The following is a 20563-nucleotide window of genomic DNA, read 5'->3' on the forward strand; positions in this document are numbered from 1 at the left end:
AACCGTTGGACAATCCTGAAATCTGGGAGCACCTCGTCCCAGGCCCTTCTGCTCTATTCCTGCCCCAACACTCTCGCTCAGTTTCCAGCTGCCCAAATCAGAGTCACATACAGGAGGAACAATCACCAAGGCAGAAGAGCCCCCTTTTTGCCGGCTCAGGCGGGATCCCCTAGTAAACCTTCTGCCTTCATTTCAAGGAACAGAAACAAAAAGCATCCTATTGACTTGAAGGCATAAAGCAAATTAATTCTCCAAACACAGTCCAGAGCCTCTAATAGCCCAGCAAGGGTCAGCTAAATATGATCAGAAACCAGCAAAGCAATTCCGAAGCCATCAGATCCCTGAGGAAATGATGATGTTGCCAAGGCACCTATCAATCAAAGCTGATCCTGCGGTCACCGTGCATGTACACACTGCCAGAGGAATGAAAAAGTCTCAAATCCATAAGCATGAACTCAGGTTCCTGCACCTCGGGCTCTGCCTGGGAAGCCACAAGGCCCTTCAGGAGTATTCTGTAGGAAGCACCAACCCTCGGGCTTCCCCAAAACACTCTTAGCTCACTCTTTTCTCTGAAGAATGACAAAAATCGCGGAACAATGTTGACAGATGAAGATAGCTCTGTCCTTTGTAGGTACCCCCTTGCTCTGCCTTTCTTCCTCCCTGCCTGTGTGCCAGGATGAGTCACAGGCACCCACGTGGACCCTATTCTGGCCTGGGCTCAGTGATTCCGCCTGGTGGCTTCTGCTGAGAGAGGAGAGCTGTGTCAGCCAGGCAGTGCCCTCGTTGCTCCTCACTCTGCCAAAGCCAGGGACTTCTCCATCCCACCTCTTGGAGTTCTGCTCCTACTACAGAGGTCAACAAGCCACCCTTCTGCTCTAATATGCCCCATGCGCCCCCAGACTCACACACTCAAGTTCTAATGTCTTTGCCTACTATCCCGCGGTTACCAGCACCCACTCCAGCCCCCACCCATGGTGAAGCAGCGACATAGTTGCGGTGGGTGGGCCACCTCGACCTGGATTGAGAGCCGTCCTGTCACAACTGGTTCAGAGAGGGGCACATGACCCAAGCTGGCCCAACAAAAGGAAGCCCAAGACTTTTGTTCAATGGCTAGGGAAGAGAAGTTCTTCCTCACTTGTAAGTGTGAAGTGTGCCCACCGGAGCTCTAGAGCCCCAGAGCTGTTTAATCCCATGGGCAGAGTCAGCCTGAGGCCCCGACAATATTAGGCGCCCCTAGAGTGAACCACAGCTGAGGTTCTCTAAACCCTGAGTTGCATAAACTCCACCCCCCAGAGTTCCCACTAGATTAAGCCCAATTGAGTTGGGATTCCCATAATGGAGAATCCCATAATGGAGAGTGTCCTAACTGAAACATTTACCGTTTCAGGTTCTTCAAAAATGAGCCAGAACATACATCTCCAGCCCCATCTCTCACTTAGCCGTCTACCTACGGGCTATAAAAGATCCTTCTCATGTGTTCGGAGGATGAATCCCTCATTTTCTTTCCTTTCCTTATGTGGTTTCCTCGGCCTGTCATCCTTAGTCTTTCTTCTCCGTCTACAGATGCCATTCTTCAAATTCTACCTTCTCAGTGAAACCTTTCTCATACTCCCTTTCCTGGCAGGAAGTAATCCTCCCTTCCGTGAAAACCCACATGGTTCCATCTATCCCAGATCTAGGCCTTCTGCTGTGATCGCATACATTCACAACGCCCTTCACTAGACCATGTCAACCATTACCCTCTTCTCTGTCCCTAGCTCCAGGCACAAGACCCCACCCCCTCCCCAGGCAAAGGAAGGACATTTGCAAAATTGAGGTTGTGGAAGCCTGCACCAGCCAGCTTGTAGTGTTGGCCTTCCAGAGGTCATTCCTCTCTCACCCTGTACCTCCCAAGCCTCCACAGAACCAGTGTTCATATGGGAGATGATGACGTGGGGTACACTGTGGACAGGAATGGGGTAGGAGATCAGTAAAGGATCAACAAATCAGACCTGTGTTGCAAACCTCCTTTATACACAGTATCCAAACGCAAGCAAGGTCCCTGGAATCCCTCCATCCAGCCTGCGTGGGCTTCCTCTGTACCAGTCCTATCAAATCCGCCACAACCACTGTCATGAAACTCTCCCTAGATCAGTCCCCAAGGCCCACCTTCAGCTCTGTCATCAACCACCTGTGTGTCCTTGGGTAAGTCACTGCCCTGCTCCTGGCCCCCATCTCTACCATGAGCAAGGTGAACCAGCCATGCGCTAAGGTTCCACCCACCCTCTGGGCTGCTAGGGTTCTGTTTAGGAGAATAGAACCTCTCCTTTCCAAACCCCTCATTGGGAGAAATCCCAGATTCTAACAGTAAATAAGGGCCAGGGTTTTTGCCACCCTTCAAACCCTCTTCTGTCCCTTCCTCATGGGTAAAGGGACACATTTTCTGCCAAGGAGCCTAACATGGTGCCTGCCTTAGGCGGCAAGGAGACAGAGACTCAACAATTCTTCCTTAAGACAGAAGATCTAAGACACCAAAACTTGCCAACTGCCTCACTACACCCAAAAAATCTAAATCTGGAAGCTCCACGGCATGAGAGGATTCTGTGAGAAGTGCTCAAGCGATGTCTTAAAGTGAAAAATCAAGCTAGTTTGAGAGCTTCCAAAATGGGATGCTCGTGCCTGGCACAGAGTGGGTCCTCAATTAGTGTTAATTAAATGAGCAAATGGACTTTAAAAACAAAAGAGCACACCCTGGATTGTGGATGCTTAGAAATGAAGCGAGAAAGACGCATACCAAAATTTTCCCGCTAGTTATTTCTGGAAGGGAGGCTTACTGGTGATTTTTTATTTTGGTTTTTGGTATTTTCTAAATGTCCTATAACAAACATACATTATTCTGTAATAAGAAAATAATTAAGTCACTTTTATAAGGAGTTGAATCTAAAATAATAATAATAATAATAATAACCACACACACAGAAAAAAATAGACTCCACAACCCACACATTAGCCAACCTTCTTACCTCCCACACATTCCACCCCTTCTCAGAGAAAGCGTCCCTGCCTTCTCGTTTCTGTATCGATTCCAGGAATCTGGGGATGGCCCTCAAGTGTGAGCCTCATCAGAGTCAGAGCCCAGGACTGGGGCAGCCCCCTCCACTCCAAGACTGGAGAAAAGCAGATGAGAAGCTGGCCTGCCCACTTCTGACATCCCCCCCTTGCCAGAAGCACCCCGCCAACCCCAGACGAGGCAGAGAGCAGGGCACAGAGAGGCCTCCGTCTCATGGGGTGCTCGTCTGCACGCAGAGTCTCTCACCTGTTGGTCAGGTCAGAAAGGAGATTGAAGACATGAAATCCCGTGTCCTGGCAAGCTTTGTAGGAATTTAATATTTCACCAGTGCCTTAAGCAGGCATCTCTTCTCGCACATCTTCTTGCCTCTCCCTCGTGATTCAAGACCAAGTCCGTGACCTGAGTCTCTATACTTCTTCCTACCTCCCCTCACATCTGCTCAGTGCAGATCAGCTCAGGGTGGGCCAGAGGACCCCACAATGCAAGGGTAGAGGAGACCTCAGGTGAACACAGGGTGGGCGTTAAGGGAGGCACCGATGGAGGAAGAGGGGAGAACTACAGGTGACCACCATCTACTAATTGGACGGGGCTGAAGGTGGGGGAGACGGGGTCAGAGGGCAAGCATTCCCTATGGGCTTGGGACCCAAAAGACCTAGAAGGCTGGCCTGATGGCTCTTGCCAGAGGGAAGAGAAGTAGAGACTGCTCGTGACACAGAGGGGCAGCCATGTCCCAGAGAGAGAAGTCCTTTGCTCGCCCTTTCCCCGCAAGCAGGCCTGTGGGTTCTGGGGGGAATCGCCCTGTCACCCACTCTTTCTGACTAGCATCGCCCAACAGGTGAGATCTGAGCAGCCCAGACGGGGCAGAGGGCAGAGGGCCCACCGTCTGTGAACTTAACCTCTCAAAGCCTCGGGGTCCTCACCTGCAGATGGGGATAAGAACTTCTACTTGTCTTAGTTGCTGTGGTGATTCAGTGGCATAATTCTGGTCAAGCATTTTGCACAACACTTGGGCATCTAGAGCTCCAGATGTGGCCAGAGTTATCAGCATTTTCTTAACTTTTCTGGTCTTTCCTCATGAGGACCTCATCGTTCAGCTCTCAGAACAAGTACCCAGGTCTTCTCACTCTGAGGGAGGATGTTCGGCAGTGGGGGTGGGGAGGGGCGATGGTCAGACAAACCTGTTGTCATCCCAGCCTGGGCACTTCTCTGGGCCTCAGTTTCTTCATCTGCAACAAGACCTCGATAATGAGAGTACCCCCCTTCCAAGACTAAGTGTGAAGAATTAAGTGACGGGATACAGGTGTCGCCCTTACAATAGGGCCCATCTATAGCGAGCGCTCAATCCAGGTTAGCTCTCATTTCCTCTCATTTCCTCCAGGCCGTCATTCTGCTTAAGGCTCCATAATGCTCAGAGCCGCCCATACTTTTCCTTCCGAGCCCTCATCATAATTAATAAATACCTATCTCTTCTTGTTGTTTAATATTTGCCCCTCCACCCAAGTCTAAACTCCATCAGGGATCAACCAAGTGTTTCTCTTGATTGTGGCCGGATCCCCAGCACCTGGTACAGTGCCTGGATATAGTAGGTATTTAATAAGTATCTGTTGGATGAATAACTGCGTGTACAGATGATAGAATATTAGCGTTGGCGTGGATGATCACCAAGGTCCCTTCCAGCTCTAAGAGTCTCTGACTATACTCCATTTTTTGACAGCTTTGGAAGAAAAGTATAAAATGAGCCCCAGAGAAGCTGTTTCACTGATCCCCGGGGAAGGCTCAGGATGGTAGCTGCTGACAGACTTCCAAACACTCAAGTTGTGCAGAGATTTACTCTGATTTTTTTTTTAAACCTGAGGAGGGAGCCTGCTGAATTTCCAGCTTAGGATCATCCTCTTCTCCCACGGGGCTGCTGCACCCAGGGCCCTAAACACAGTTCTGCACTGGGGAGTGGGGACCCCAGCCAGGTGACAGGCCTTCCCATGTCAGTGGTGGACAGCCAGCCCTGAGCAACAAAGGCCAAATCTCATCAAGCAACAGGCAACCACAGCAGGGCCTGTCCTTACCTATCTGTCCTCCAAAGAGAGTGGCCTTCACAAGGACTGGCATGGAACACAGGAGGCTCTGAGGCTTCCCCCATGTGGCATGACTTCACCCGGCCACAGAAAGTACTTGCCTTGAATGCAGATTCCTGGGCCCCACCCCGGACCTAATGCAGATGTGCAGTGGGCCTGAGACCATGCATTTTGTAAGAGCTCCCCAGATGTTTCGATGCATACCAAAGTCTAAAAGATGCTATTCTAAATGAAAAGGAAACTGATCACAATAAGCCCTGCCCCCGCCGGGTCCTGGGTGTCAATGATCAATGACTTCTGCAATTGCCAACACCCTCTTTGTCCAGAGGCGGTTCTGAACCACTGGTTTGCAAGCCTGATGGAATCACCCAGGCGGCTTTAAAATACACTGATGCCAGTGTCTTACCCCTAAATATTCTGATGTAATTCATATGAGGTGCAACACAGGTTTGGGATTTCATATGGTGATTCCAATATGCAGTAAAGTTTGAGAATACTGCTCTAACTCAAGCCTCACCCCCAGCTCACCATGCAGGCTCCAAGCACCACGAGCACCACAGCCTCTGCCCAACGAGACACTTGGCCTGAGCTGCCACGGGCCGAGAAAGGAAGGAACAGTTGGGGGGGTCACACAGCAAGGCCCCGGATACTTCTGGGGCACATGATCTGGTCAGAGCATCTATCCTGAAAGCCCCACGTGTTTATCGCAGTTATAGGGGACTTGCTGAGCAGCACTGTGTCCTCGGTGTGTGAGAGACAACAGAGCACAGCTGTAAAGGTTCCCAGAATCCTCTTTACTAACGGGACCTCAGCTTTTATCTCAGCACCATTCACCAACTCTGCAACCTTCCACACATTCATCGCTCCAAGCCTCACTTTCCTCATCTGTAAAATGGGAATAACATTCCCTGGCACTTCATCTACGCTGCCTCACAATGTACGCCCGAGGCGCTTAATGCAGCTGCTGTTGCCTAGTAATGGCTCAGTCCGCTGGAACCACCAACAAAGTATCAAATGGACCAGTTTGTTGCTATCAGATGCTTCACTCCTTTTTCTTCTTTCTTTTTTTTTTTTTTCTCTTCACGGGAGCTTGGACCCTTGGTAGCCATTCTGCCGACCTCAGATACTTTCTGCTCCTCTGGGCCCCCCCTCTTGAATTCTCCACTTAACTTGTCTGAGACTCAGTTTCCTTCTCTCCGAAGTGGGGGCATAAAAGCACTAACCCCACATTTATCGAAAAAACTGGTGCGCTAGCTGCCCTGCACAGAGTGCTGGCAAGAGCCCCCTGCACGAGGCAGGAGGCAGCTCAAGAAAGCGAAGAGGCCGGAGTATGTGAGACAGAATCCTTTCTCCTCCTTGAACTGAGACTTGGCAAAGAGTGCTCTCTATCTGCTCAGGCAGCCTGTGGGTAGAAAAGACGCCTCCTGAAGGCTCATGGGGAGATGGGAATTCCAAATTTGGAGCCAGGGGGAGAGGCAGCCCCGGCTCCCCTCAGCCCCCTGGGGCAATGCTGCAGAATGCTGACTCCAGCTTGGGGCCCCTCTTACCAGCTCCCCATCCTCCTCACTCCATTTAGCTCTAGCAATCCAATTCCCTTTCCTCCACCCGGAAATCGATGTTTAATTAACACATTATTGGAAAAATAAACACAGTCTTCAATGGGACCGCAATGAAGCTACTTGCAGCTCAGCTTGGGGGCCTCGGACCCTCCCCTCAGTCAGAAAAATGCTCTTCCCTTCCTTCCCTCTCGACCAAGAGAAAGTTCTTCCTTTCTCCGTGGAGTCCTCCAGCCTGCAGAATCCATGCTCTTCCCTCCGTGTAGTTCCCTCCTTGGCTCTAGACAGCGAGACCTTCCCATCGCTTCTTACCCTTGACCTGATGACGTGGACACAGAGAGGAGAGGCGGGACTCGGTGTCAGCACACCTATCATTATTCCACGTCACCTTCTTCTGGATGCCCCTAGCCTCCACCTGTGAAGCTGTGGATAAGCACACCTGCCCCCAACCCCTGTGCTCCAGACCAGAACCAGCACTCCTCCAGTGCGGGGTCTGCAGCTGTCTGCCCAGGCTGACTAGGTTGGTGACCCCCACGTGCCCCATCAAGCCTCCACCTCAAGAGCTGATCTGAAGCCCTCCCCCTTCCTCGTCCCCATTTTAGATGCTCTAACTGCTGCCCCCAGCACGAATCCTAGAGTCAGACTCAAGGTCTCTTACTTCTCACTGTCCAAGCTTAGGCAAGCTTTTTAACCCCAGCGGTCTCCTTGTCAGACAAATGAGAATGCCACCTATCTAAAGGAAATGTGACAGAACACCATGCTTTGCTAACAGCAGGTGCTAGATGACAGTCCATCCCCCAGACTTTCCCACTGAGGTCCAGACCCTACTGCAGGGGACCATGGGGAGTGAAGCCTCATCAAGGATCAGGGCCATGGAATAAAGCAAGAGGTCAATACACTACAGGTTCTCTGACTTCGGCCAACTTGTCACCATCCCAAACAACCTAAACTCCTTTTTCTGACAAGGTCCCTGAAGCAAGGAGGAAGGTAACAGACACCACAGGGAACATAGCTTCCACGTGCCATCAAAAAGGCAATCAGCAAGCAGTGCCATTGCAAGGCCAGCACTGGCCTCTCCCTAAGCCTAAAGTGCCTCTGACTGGCAGCAACATCTTTAGCATGTCCCGGACTTGGGGATCAGACTCCCCGGGAAGTGGGTCAGTGCTCAGAATCAGGTTCCCTGACTTGGGGAACAAGAGGACAGGCCCATCGAAGTGGTGTGACACAGCAGTTAAGACCAAAGGCTTCAGAGCCAGGCCCACTGAGTCTGAATCCTGACCTCGCATTCCTATCTGTAGGACCTTGGACATATTATTTAACCTCTTTAGGCTTGGCAGTGGGGGATGGGGAGTGTAATACAGAAATGATAATAGCACCTACCTCATAGGGTAGATAATGTGTGTCAGGGGCTTAGCATAGTATCTGGTACACAGTGAGACTTAAATGTTGGCTAGTGGTAGTGTAGTAAGACTCTTAAAGTTAGTAGTAAGGGTGATCTTGATAGTAAAACTAGTCAAAAGATTCAGGTCTTCAACCTTTAAAAATGGGGACAAGTTGAAGTATCTCTGGGGAAAGGTTCTACTCCCAGTCACTTCCTCCCTAAAACTGGATTTCCCTCTCTTGTATTCCCCTTTCCTCTCTCTACCCATTAACGGAAAGTGGGTGATGCCATCTCAAAGAAAGATGACTATATGTTTTATCATCTAAACCAGGACACTTTTGAGAGTTAATAATTACACCAGGACAAAGGCCTAGATGGGAACTGTCTCTGCAAAGCAGGGCATCTGGTCACCCCATCTCAAGGTCGCACAGAAACAGCTTCACGCCCTGTCTCAAGGTCCAGGCACAAGGTAAGTCTTCCCTGGTTCTCAGAATCCACTTTACTCTGGCCTCCGTTCCCCCACTGCATGGACCCCCTCAACACACACACACACACACACACACACACACACACACACACACAGATAAACATACGCACAATTGGCTAGCATATCTAACCCCTATCTAATTCAAGGTCAAGGTCAACCCTAGGGGTGGAGCAGAAGGCCTTGATAAGGGCCCTTTACCCACATTTCATGCTATCATGCTCCCCAGCTAGCCTCTGGACACAGAAATGAAATACACGGAGGCTAATATCTGAACCCATGTCTCCCTTTCTTGAAAAACAAAGGCTAAGCCAGTCTAGGTGAAGCACACAAGTTCCCAGGTCATCAGGATCCAGAGACCAGCTGCTTGGACTTCTGAATGGAGCCCCTGCTGCCTCTAAGAGTAGTCTTAATGGACAGGGCTACATGGGCTTGAAAACCTCAAGTATGTAACTGCGGTATCTTCCTCCAGCCCATTCAGAGGTTGACCTTGACCAGCACTCAGTGACTCCAGTGACCTTGGAGTAAAGGTATCTGTCTACTCTGCAAAAGTCAAATCTACTCCCTTTTAAGGCACACCTACCCCACCCACCTCACCAAGACCCACTCCTCTGATGGCAGAAGGAGGAGAAATAAGAGGGGTGCTCAGGCAGCCACCAGAACAATACCCTTTGAAAAGGGCACACATCCCACAAGGCAGCATGAGGGTGTGGAGAGGGCACTACCCAGGCAGCCAGGAAACCTGGATTCCAGCTTTGTCTCTGGATCAGATCTGGCCTATGGCTTTGGACAAGCCACTTAATTTCTCTACACCTCAGTTTTCTCATCTGCATTTGAGGGCACTAAATGAGATGATGGCTCATCTACCTTTTATCTCCAACAGTGTAACATCGGGATCATGAACTTGGACTCTAGAAAAGGACAGATCTGTGTTCAGATGCTTGATTTGCAAGTTTACTAATTTACTTTGGGTAAGTCTAAGCCTCAATCTCCTCTTCTGTTCAAGGCAGATAATAAGAATACACTACAGTGTGCTGTTTGGAGAATTAAATGAGACAATGAATGTTTACTAAAAAAAAAAAAAAAATCTTGGGGCACCAGGGTGGCTCAGTGGGTTAAAGCCTCTGCCTTTAGCTCAGTTCACAATCCCAGGGTCCTGGAATCGAGCCCCGCATCAGGCTCTCTGCTCAGCAGGGAGCCTGCTTCCTCCTCTCTCTGCCTGCTCTCTGCCCACTTGTGATCTCTGTCTGTCAAATAAATAAATAAAATCTTTAAAAAAAAAAAAAAAACTTGGTGCAGAACTTGGTAAAAAAAAAAATAAAATCCTCAAAAATGGAAGCTATATGACTACTATTACTAATACCACCGTAATGATACTGACTAATATTACAGGGATTGTGAAGGAGGCAGAGTTCCTCTGAGTCAGCCATGGAGACCTTTCTCAGTCAGAAAGTTTCACACTTTCCAACCCCTCCAGTACATCTGGGACTTACAGGGAGGGATAAGACAGCCAGAGGCAAAGTTCAACTTCCCCAGACGACAAGTCCAAGGTGTTAGAGAAGAAAAGAGAACCCCAACATCAAACCCACATGGTTCTTTCCTTCAATCAACAAATATTTGCTGAGCACCAACTATGTGGCTGGAAGTGTCCTAGACACTGGGAACACTGCAATGACCAAAAACAAAGTTCCCGAGCTCCGGGAGCCTGCATTCTGGAGGAGACAAGAACATCTTCACACTTCAATATATAATACAGTATCAGGTAGGGATTGGAATTAAAGGCAGGATAGCAGGCTGGAAAGTGGCCAGCAGTGGGGTCAGAGGGCTACTTAAGAAATCCAGTCCGGATAGTCCTCTCTGAGCAGGTATCATTTGCACAGGAACCTTCAGGAAGATGCTGGGAGCAGGTCCCACACAGAGCCCCTGCAGGAGCCCAGTTCTGCCACCTGTGGCTGGCCCAGCAGCAGGGCCTCACTTAGTCCACGGCAGAGTCAGCTGGGCTAGACCTCAAGGATCAGAGCCGGCTCAGCCATTTCCCCCTGCAGGTGCGTGTTTGGGGGAGACCAGGTCTGATCACAGTGGGTGGACTGTCCTACCAAGCAGGTGTATTTGTAGGGGGCAAGCTTTGGAAGGGACTCTTCTACTTCTGCAAGTCCCCCATCCACACACCAGGGTCATGTAAGGAGAAGGAATCGGGAATCCCAAGAATATTCTCTTCTCGGTGTTTGGCACAAAAATTTGCCCCTGAGGCATCCAACTCCCTATTTCTCCCCTTTCTCTGGCAATGACGTAACCCTTTCTCCCTAACTCCTCAAGGTCAGCCCTGGGAAGGGAGGGGGACGTCAGAAACAGAGGACAATCAGCATTTTGCTCTGAGGATTTTTTTTTTCTTTCAGGCAAAATGTTTGCCAATTTCATTTATAACTGCATAAAGAGGGACACACCTTTAGCCAAAGGAGACGGAAAATGGCGTCTAGTAGTTAAGGCAGCTGAGCCCTGAGCACTGGAGCACTAGGGCTCGGCTGTTTTCCCGGCCCAGGGCGATCTCAGCTCCTGGAGGGGCTGTAGCCTCCACCAAGGCCCAGCTGCCCAAGGGTGGCCAGGGCCAGGAGGGCAGGGCCCTGCTCCCAGCTCTGCCTGGGGCTCCGGAGGTAGCAGGGGAAACCCTCAATTTCGCCCACCTCTCCCCCTTCAGTCTGCACCCGCCCACCAGTCATCCACGAGCACCCCCGCCCACAGCCTGGCTTAGGGACGTGGGGACCTCACAGCAATGCTTCCGCTGGAGACCCGAGTGGTTTCTCCCCCTCCACCCTCTTCCCAGCTACCCTGAACACTCCATTGCCCTCTGTCTCAACACCCCCGCTTTTTGCCCTCCCCTCCCCAAGGGAAATTCAGCTTCCCATCCCCGGCACCCCCGCACCTCCCCAGAGCCCCGCACCTCTCCAGAGCCCCGCGCACGGCCACAGCCAACAATCACACTCCGGCGGCACAAACAGGCAAGCAGCCTCCTGCGTGACCCGCACACATGGTGTTGACACTCCCATGTGGTCCAACTGGAGGTACACCGGTGTTTGACAGAACACAAACACCCCTCCAGCCCCCTCCCAAAAGGCAACACAAAGGCCACCAAGAATTTCAAGACCAGACAACACTGGACATCAGAGCGAGAGCCGGGTAGGACAAAGACATCAGTCCATCGTCGCAAGGAACAACGACAACTCTGGGACATTCTGCAGTGCCCTCTGGCTTGACACAGCCCACTGAGCAGAGCTGTGTGCTGGTGTGTGTGAGAGAGCATACATATGTGTGGGGGTGGGGGTGGTGTCTGTCTCTACTGTCCAGGCAGCAAATTCCCCCCAAGAGGTAACCCAGTCCAGACTCTGCTTTCCCTGTAACCTTCCTCCAATGTGCCGCAAATGCATATTACACGGATGGTTAAATTGGATCATTATCACTGGGTGCTTATTTGGCAAAAAAAAAAAAAAAAAAAAAAAATCATTAATGTCATCTACCCCCACTCCAATCCCCTTCTCAAGAAGTCCCCTCCCCCAAAGACTCTCCAACATGCTAATCCCATGAACTGCGACACACCACAGCTTTCGGGAAAGAATAATGGCGAGGAGAAAGGAGACAGCGGTGTGGGGAGAAGACGCGGATAGCGTTACTGCATTGCCCGTATGAAGATGGGTGGAAAGGAGCCATGGTGGAGGTAGGGGCGGGGAGAGCCACGGAGGGGAATGAAACCAAACGAAATCAAGTCCTTGGTCGCCTGTGTCCGTGCGAGAGTGTGTGTGTGCAAGAGCGTGTGCAAGTACGTGTGTAGATGTGCCGACTTAGCCCTCCTATCAGAAGGCTGCATCCGTGTGGTATGTAGGAAAGGCCATCGCACCACTGTTGTGTTGCAAAAAAAAAAAAAAAAAAAGAAAGAAAGAAAGAAAGAAAAGAAAGAAAGAAAAGAAAAAAGAGCCGCAGAGCCATCAGAATCAGAATTTTCTCATGGAGATGGAAAGAGCTAGGGGAAAGGGGGAGGGGGCCACAGGGTCGGGGAGAGCAGTGTGTGGCAACAGAAGGCAAGAGCATGGTGGAACTGGGGGAGGATTGACGGGGGGAATTGGTGGTGGGGTGGAAAACACCGCACGAGCACCTGAGACACAAACACACACAATACCCAAGCGCCAAGCCCACTGCTCCACCGCTCATCTAAGACTGACAACCCGTCCCCCATCTCCCGCTGCCTCCCTGTGCCCCCAAAGCTAGTGCGGGTGGATTTCTCTATCTCAGTTTTGCAGCAGTGGGCTAATTACAACCAAGCCCCCTTACCAAATTAACCCCTCCCCTCCCGCTCTTTTCTCTCTAAAAGGCCAATTGAAGAATAATGTGTTTTTAGAGATAATGGATTTTTTTTTTTCCCAAGGAGCGAGAGAAAGGGGGATGCAGGACAGAAATTCTGCAAACCGGTGACTTCCGACCTCACCTCCGTCTCCCCTTATGTCCCCATTTGCTGTAGCATCGCATCTACCATTTCCCAACCGTCCCCTTGTCCCCCACCACCCAAAAGAAAAGACCTTCCTACCATGCACATCGACAAACACACCAACCGCCACCCAATCTCAGTAGCCGATCTCAAAACCCCAAGCATCAATTCACCTCGATACATTCTTTCCCTTATATAAGCAGCAAATCATCAACATATTCAGTAGAAACGCAGCATTAAAAAGAAATTAACCAAAAAAAAAGAGGCCAGACCCCCATCAAACCCCCAATAATTAATAACAGGAAGCTACCAGAGAAGCAAAGAGATCGTTGTCTCTCAAAATCTAGAATCCCTTTGATTTCTGGCCCCCTCATCTTAAGAAGCAATTTTTTAAATCATTATTTCACTAGAAAGGGCCGGAAAGCTCCAGAAAAGGGCATTCGCACAGTCCGGTTGTTTAAAAAAAAAAAATTAACCCAGCCCTGTTGCTCACTTTAATAGCGAACTTCCAGCGTCCAGCCTTTTCCCCCTCTTCCAGAAGGAAGACTGGCTCGCAGGATGAACCCCAGGCTGCAGAAAACGGGCCAAGAGTCCTTGCTCTCGACTCCCCAACCAAAAAAATAAAAAATAAATAAAAAATTTAAAAAAATCAAACAATAGGAATATCTCTGCACAACCAGCACCCATCTGAAATATCGTTTGCCCCAATATCACATAGGCAGATTAAGCTAGAAGATTAAAAAAAAAAAAAAACAGCCTTGCTATGTCTCTCTCCCCTCTCTCCCTCCGCCACGTACCCAGTAGCCCTTAGGTAAACTTGCCCATCATAACCAGCGGGACCATTTTAACTGGAAAGGCGACGCAGAAGCCCTTGAACGATGAAGGAGGCTCTGCCCCACAAAAGCAAATTCATAAAGGGCTAGCTCTTCGGGTTCGCCAGACCTAACCTCCAGGTGCCCCCAGATAGACTATCCCGGGGAACAGAGTCACCCAGTGCGCTGGGAGTTCAAATTTCCATTGGAACCTTCATCACAAAGGCAAACGGTCATCTGACTCCTGAAACGACACTGTCCTCCAGGTGTGACAAGGAGTGCCCCTCTTACTCCCAGGGCCAACCACAGGACCCAGGGCAGAGAAAGAATTAAGAATGTTGTGGAGGATTGGACCGGTAAAAGAAAACTATCTCCCCAAGCGGGAATGACCGGAGGAAGCGGGGAGAGGACAGCTCCTAACCTCCCGCTTCTCCTAGGTGGTCTGTGTCTTGCTCTATCCTAGCCTAGTTGTTCAATGATCTCTGACCTTTGCATTTAAAAAAAAAAAAATTTTTTTTAAGTAATAATCAGGGGAAATGATCTATCTTATTTGGAGCCCAATAAGAGTTAGCAAAAATATAATTTCCTCACTGCATGGTGCTATTTCTACATCCAGACCAAAAGAGAAGGCATTTAATGGAAGAAATTTATTATTATTTTTTTTAACAAGTAATCACAGGGTAAGTCACCTGCAAAGCAGCCGAGGCCATAGGTTGGTATTACATCACTGGCCTAGGAAGGGATGGGGGTGGGGGGGGGAGGACAGATTATTTTTCCCTTGTCATCAGGATGATGTTTCTAAAGCAGTTAAGTTTCATGGTTAAAAAAGAGAGAGGGAAAGAGCCAAAACTCTGGGTATAACACAATGCCTTGAAGAAAAAAAAATACATCGAACCAGCCTTTAAGGTCACTGAGAGCTTGTAAAACCCACAGTGCTTACACAGAGTGGAAGTTTTCAGGCAAGCCTGCTACTAAATCATTAATATAAACAAATGGAAGGCAGAGAAGGAAGATTTCCTTGTAACAGATCCAAAGAGGAGCGCACACACGCGCGCACGCACGCACACACACACACACACAAACACTCCCTTTTCACCTTCTCTGATTATGCCCACCTTCACAACAAGATAGCAGGAGTCCAACCTGAATCTTCAGACTCAAGAACCACCTCCTCGCACCCCTTCTAATAAAAAAAAAAAAAAAAAAAAACTCTCACACACACACACACACACACACACACCTCAATTCCTCAACAGCTAGGGAAATCCCTGTTTCAATTCAATTTTGTCTTATGATCCTCAAAGTGTCTCTTTTCCTTCTCATTTGAACCAGTCCTTTCCCCAGGGGGGGGAAAAAAAAAATATATATATATATATATATATATATATATAATTAGAGGGAAAGTAGCTACAAAATGTCAAAAAACTATCTGCCCAAATGAAGTGATGGGCATACATCATTTCAGACTAATAATCCAAACAAATAGGAGAAAGACTTAAAAAACAAAAAAAAAAAAATTACATCCTCTGACTTTTCCAACATCTGGAACGTGGAGACTCAACTTCCAGGAGCAACTGAAGGAAAAGAAAGGCAGTTGAAAAGCCATTCCCATGGTCAGCCGAGGCTCTCGGATCCAGCATCCAAAAAAAAATCTAGGTTGGTCGCTCCCAACTGAAACTTCTACCCTCTCAGGAGCAACCTCTTCCCAGAATGAACAAGAACCTTGAGTTGTTTCACACCCTGCCTGCCTGCCTTTCCCCCAAAACCTTACCTTTCCAGTTGAACAGAAGACTTGGGATCTGTTTGTTTGTTTGATGTTTAGTCAACTGACTTTGCTGGGTATGTTTCCTCTTTGGGAAGGTTCAAATTCCAGAATCTTTCTCTCTCCTTTTCCTTTTCTCTCTCTCTGGGAGGGAGTGGCGGGGAAGAAGGGAGGGGGGGTGTCGGAGGTGTGAAAAGCAGGTCCGCGGTGGCTGGAGAGAGGCTGGCGGCTCCGAGAGAGGGGAGGACACGCTCGCCTCTCCCTCTCGGGGAGTTGCATGCAAGAGGCGATGTGTAGGGCTGAGCTCGGAGCCTGAGACTGCCGGGGAGCCCAGGAATTTCACGCACTCCAGAGCCGGCCCCTCCCTCTCCCACACAGACCCCGGCATTTAAAGAGACAGCCAGGCTGCCTGGCTCAGGGCTTCACCTCTTCCCTGACTGTTTTGCAAACAGCTGTGAAGATATCGTCAGGGAGGAAAACTGGTGCAGCCCCCTGTGACTAAGAGGCAGTGTCGGGAGCTCAGTCTTCTTCCGACCCCAGCCTGAGGAAGGTTCTTTACCAGAACCGGAGCGGGCACTGAAATAAAGACAAGATTCTCATTTTATAGCTTCAGCAGACTAAGCCACATGCTGAAGATCCATGTGTCTCACGGCAGCCAGGAAGTGGAGAGGAGCCTGACCTAGAAGTGTGCCTCAGTTTCTCTAAGTAGCCACTTCTTGTGAAATCAGGGCAATCCTTGAGCATCTGGTAGAGGCTAGGGCTGTAACTAGGGCACAAAGTCATTCCTTCAACCAGCATTTTAAACACTTGCTTAGGATGAGGCCCAGTGCATAGGACAAGGGCTGGGGACAGGAAAATGAACGTTGACAAACTGGGCTTCCCATCCAAGGGCAGTTAGCTACAAAGGCAGGTGGAGGCATCACCAACCCTATCCACAGGGGCTTCGAGCTAAGAGAGACAGAGGCAGGGTTCTAGTGCTGTGCTGGGTCGGGGCGTGGCTCCATTCTGTGGCTCGCACCCTGAGCTCAGGGCCTACGTATTTCCATTGCACCCCTAAACCCTTGCAAATTCATTGCCCATTTTCCTGAACCGGTCCATGTCTGTGGAAACATTTCCCCATTCGAGCCTAAACAAGAGATGACAGTCGGTGGCACCAAACACAAGGTTTTGTTCAGCATCAGGCCCTGGTGCCTCACCAGGGAAATAAGCCCCACCCCCTTTCTTCTCCAACCTCCCCTTCCTAAGGGCTCCATGGCACATCCTTCCTCTGGCCAGTGCCAATGGCAGGAATATCCCTGAACAACTGTTGAGCACGTACCCATGTACTCACAGGGGTCAGCTCCTTCGGTCCACGGACACGGGTGCTCTTTGACCATGGTCTGTCTTACAGTTGAGGAAAGCAAAGCTTTAGGGAGGCTATCCAAGGCTACACAGCCAGAAATAACCAGAATAAACTTGAACTCTGACTCCAGAGCCTGCCTGCTCAGCCACAGTGCTCCCTCACCTCCCTTCTATGGAGGGTAGTTCTTAAGTTTCTGCTCGTTCCTGGATATTCTTCTAGCCATCACAGCACTGACCCAACCCAGGAAACTTGGATACCACGTGCCCCAAGCATTGTGCTAACCGGAAACAAGATGAGTAAGACAAGTTCCTGACCCCCAAGGAGCCCACGCTGTATTGGTGGAAGACAAAGTATGTTCCTATAAAGCAAAGGAGCAACAACAATTGTAAAGCAACGTAAGGGAAGCTGTACGGGACTGTCAAGAAGTAAGTGATGAATTCTGATTTGAAAATGGGGGATATTAAGGTAAGCGTGGTGGGCTAAATTGGCATGTGGGCTGGACTTGAACACACACGTGCAAACCAACATTCCTCGCCGCCTTTCCAGTCTGTTTTACCTTTTAGATCATCGTCTTATTTTTTTATGTTTCTTTGGGTCCCCCATCTTCAAACACCACTATGGTACTCGGCACCCAATAGGAATATAAACACATACTTTGGTGGATTAATGTCATGCATAACACATCACCTTCTGCCAGTTTATGCCAGACCTGAACAGCCCTTGCCAGCTGATGGGTATCTTCTTTACCCGGCCTTTCTTGAAGTCCATGTACATTATTTGTTCTCAGAATGCAGAAGGGAAATTCAAAGAACCCAGTGCATGGGGTGGGGCAAGCTGTCTGGAGCTCCAGGGGGAAGAAGCATTTAAAGAAACTACCAAAGGGCGCCTGGGTGGCTCGGTGGGTTGAGCTGCTGCCTTTGGCTCGGGTCATGATCTCGGGGTCCTGGGATTGAGTCCCGCATCAGGCTCTCTGCTCGGCGGGGAGCCTTGCTTCCTCCTCTCTCTCTCTGCCTGCCTACTTGTGATCTCTCTCTGCCTACTTGTCATCTCTCTCTGTCAAATAAATAAATAAAATATTAAAAAAAAAAAAAAAAGAAACTACCATGATCCAGGAGGATGTTGGGAACAACTCACTGCACCCTCACTTTGGGAAGCAGCAGGAAGAGACTTAAGGGACCCACGGGGAAGTGAGGGCACAAGCCCAAAGGAATAGCCTGATGGCTCATGGCCCTGAGATGTCCCATCAGACTCCTTCCACAAACACCAGCCTCAGAAAATCATCCTCTAGAGAAGTCTACTGCACATCTACAGGACAACGAGAGGTTAGGACACGTACCTGGATTCCAATCCCAACTTAGCCACCTACGTTCCATAGGAACTTTAGTTTTCTTTTCCCTCTCCCAGTCTTATCATCTTCCCCTACAAAACTGACAGAACACCTGTACTTAGCTTCATAGAACTGCTGTGAGAATTAATGATAAAATAACTCCCAGAACACCCACCCCACAGAAGAGCCAAACAAGTATCTGCTATTTCGACCCAAAGGTCTGCCTTTGCCCCTGCATGGTATTATTAACTTTGGACTGCCCCCTATAGTTAGCATTCTCTTATTTCATCATTTCACTTTTAATATGTTAACTTTGAATATCACTGTAGTTACTCTCATTTACTTGCTTTTAGCCCTTTGCTTTCTAACCTTGTGTACTTTGAATATATTTGTTAGTATCATTTCATTTCATTTAGTAGTTTCTTGGGTTTAAGTGTTATTTACCTTTCAATTACTCTGGTGTACTCTTTTAGTCTGCCTTTTATCATGAAATCTCTAGGCTCATTTTGTTCATTCCTCCACAGCATTTTAGCTGCCTACACTTGGCTCATTTTCAGTGATCCAGCATCCCCCCGTTAGCTCCAGATTTATGAGGACGGATATGTACAAAAGAGCAGAGAAAGACAACATCAAAGACAATAAGCCTTGCAGACATGTAATACAACCATAAGCATAAAACAATATCAAGTGTTTGCCTAAATGACGGTGCCATGTCAGCAATGGTACTGATTATTTTGAATGGGAGGACTCAGGGGGTGCCTCGGTGGCTCAGTGGGTTAAAGCCTCTGCCTTCGACTCAGGTCATGATCCCAGTGTCCTAGGATCGAGCCCCACATCGGGCTCTCTGCTCAGAAGGGAACCTGCTTCCTCCTCTCTCTCTGCCTGCCTCTCTGCCTACTTGTGATCTCTGTCAAATAAATAAATAAAAATCCTTAAAAAGAAAGAAAGAAAGGGAGGGGGGGAGGACTCAGTAGGAACAACTGAAGGCCTCTGAGATGGTCTTTCTCTGCTCACACCTCTCACCACAAATCATAAATTCACAATCAGAAGCCATTAGGTTAGAAGGTCCCCTGGTGGGAAGGAAGCCTATATTCCTTTCCCTGGCCTCTGTGGCTTCTGCCTTTACTCAGTTCAGAGGGAGAACAAAATGAGACAGGGACTGTTTCAGCTTTTCTCAAATGTTCCGGACTGGCACTTACAGGATGGTGCAAGGAAAAATTTCATTGCCAATCAAAAGAACGTGTTGTCTGTGGCATCCTCGAAAAAAATCAGGTTAATGTAATGATGATAATAACCGTAATAAAACCACTGCTACCACAAGTTACCCTGATGGCCCTCTACTTGGTAGCCTTGAGGTTAAGATCCCAATGCTCCACCGAGAGGACATCTGCATTCAAATCCCAGGTCTGTCATTTGCTGGCTAGGAGACCTTGGCCAAGTTACTAACATTCCAGGCCTCAGTTTTCTCATCTGTAAAATGGGAATCATACCATACTCAACCATTTCCCATGATAATTATATCAAAAGCCCATCTATAATAGTAAATGGCACATGGAAAGTCCACAACAAAGAGTACCAGTTATCACTACCAGAGTGGAATTTTAAATATTTAATATCTGAAATACTACAAGCAACAACCAATCAGCCTGGACACTGGTCGGAAGCAACTGGTTTGACTCTACCAGGGCAAACCAACTATCATTCCTGATCCTTAGTATTATTACTACCTGCCAGACATGAAAGCAAGCACTTGGCATGTGTTAATGCATTATCTCATTTAATCTTCCACAGTAAGTTGGCTTTATATTATTTATTGAAATATATGCAATTGCATATCTGGGGGGTGGTGTGGGTAGAGGGAGAAAGAATCCTAAGTAGACTCCACACTCAACATGGAGCCCAACACAGGGCCCAGTCTCATAACGCTGGTGAGATCATGACTTGAGCTGAAATCAAGAGTCAGATGCTTAACCAACTGAGCCACCCAGGAACCCCTATGCAAAACTGTATATTTATTTTACATATATATATATATCCATAAAATCAGGGTTATAGATAGACCTAACACATACATTCCTGGTGCCCTAATGATTCTTTTTTATGAATTTCAGGGATTTGCTTTGGCTGGGAGTATTAAAACTTCATTATATAGCTTTTTTCTTTTACTTACAGATTCTTTCAATAATCTTGGGAATAATGATAATGGTCAACAGTCTTAGTTTCTTCATCCATTAAATGGGTACACATACTTTCCTTTCTTTCTGAGTTTTCACTGCTCTACCCCCACGCAATCCTGGAAATATC

At 48.7% G+C, this 20563-nt stretch overlaps 1 protein-coding gene across 26 annotated transcripts in view; it reads right to left on the reverse strand.

The window, feature by feature from the left end:
- Positions 1–15898, reverse strand: part of NRXN3 (neurexin 3) — a 1565929-nt gene extending 1550031 nt beyond the window's left edge. For all 26 annotated transcript variants that reach the window (XM_045074603.1, XM_045074593.1, XM_045074604.1 and 23 more), the window contains exon 1: positions 15600–15898. The gene's annotated coding sequence lies outside the window, so the exon portion shown is untranslated. The remainder of the gene's footprint in view (positions 1–15599) is intronic.
- Between the last annotated feature and the right edge of the window lie 4665 nt (positions 15899–20563).

Source organism: Mustela putorius, unplaced genomic scaffold (genome assembly GCF_011764305.1).
Source record: "Mustela putorius furo isolate JIRA1106 unplaced genomic scaffold, ASM1176430v1.1 tig00000129_pilon_pilon_pilon, whole genome shotgun sequence".
NCBI lineage: Eukaryota > Metazoa > Chordata > Mammalia > Carnivora > Mustelidae > Mustela > Mustela putorius.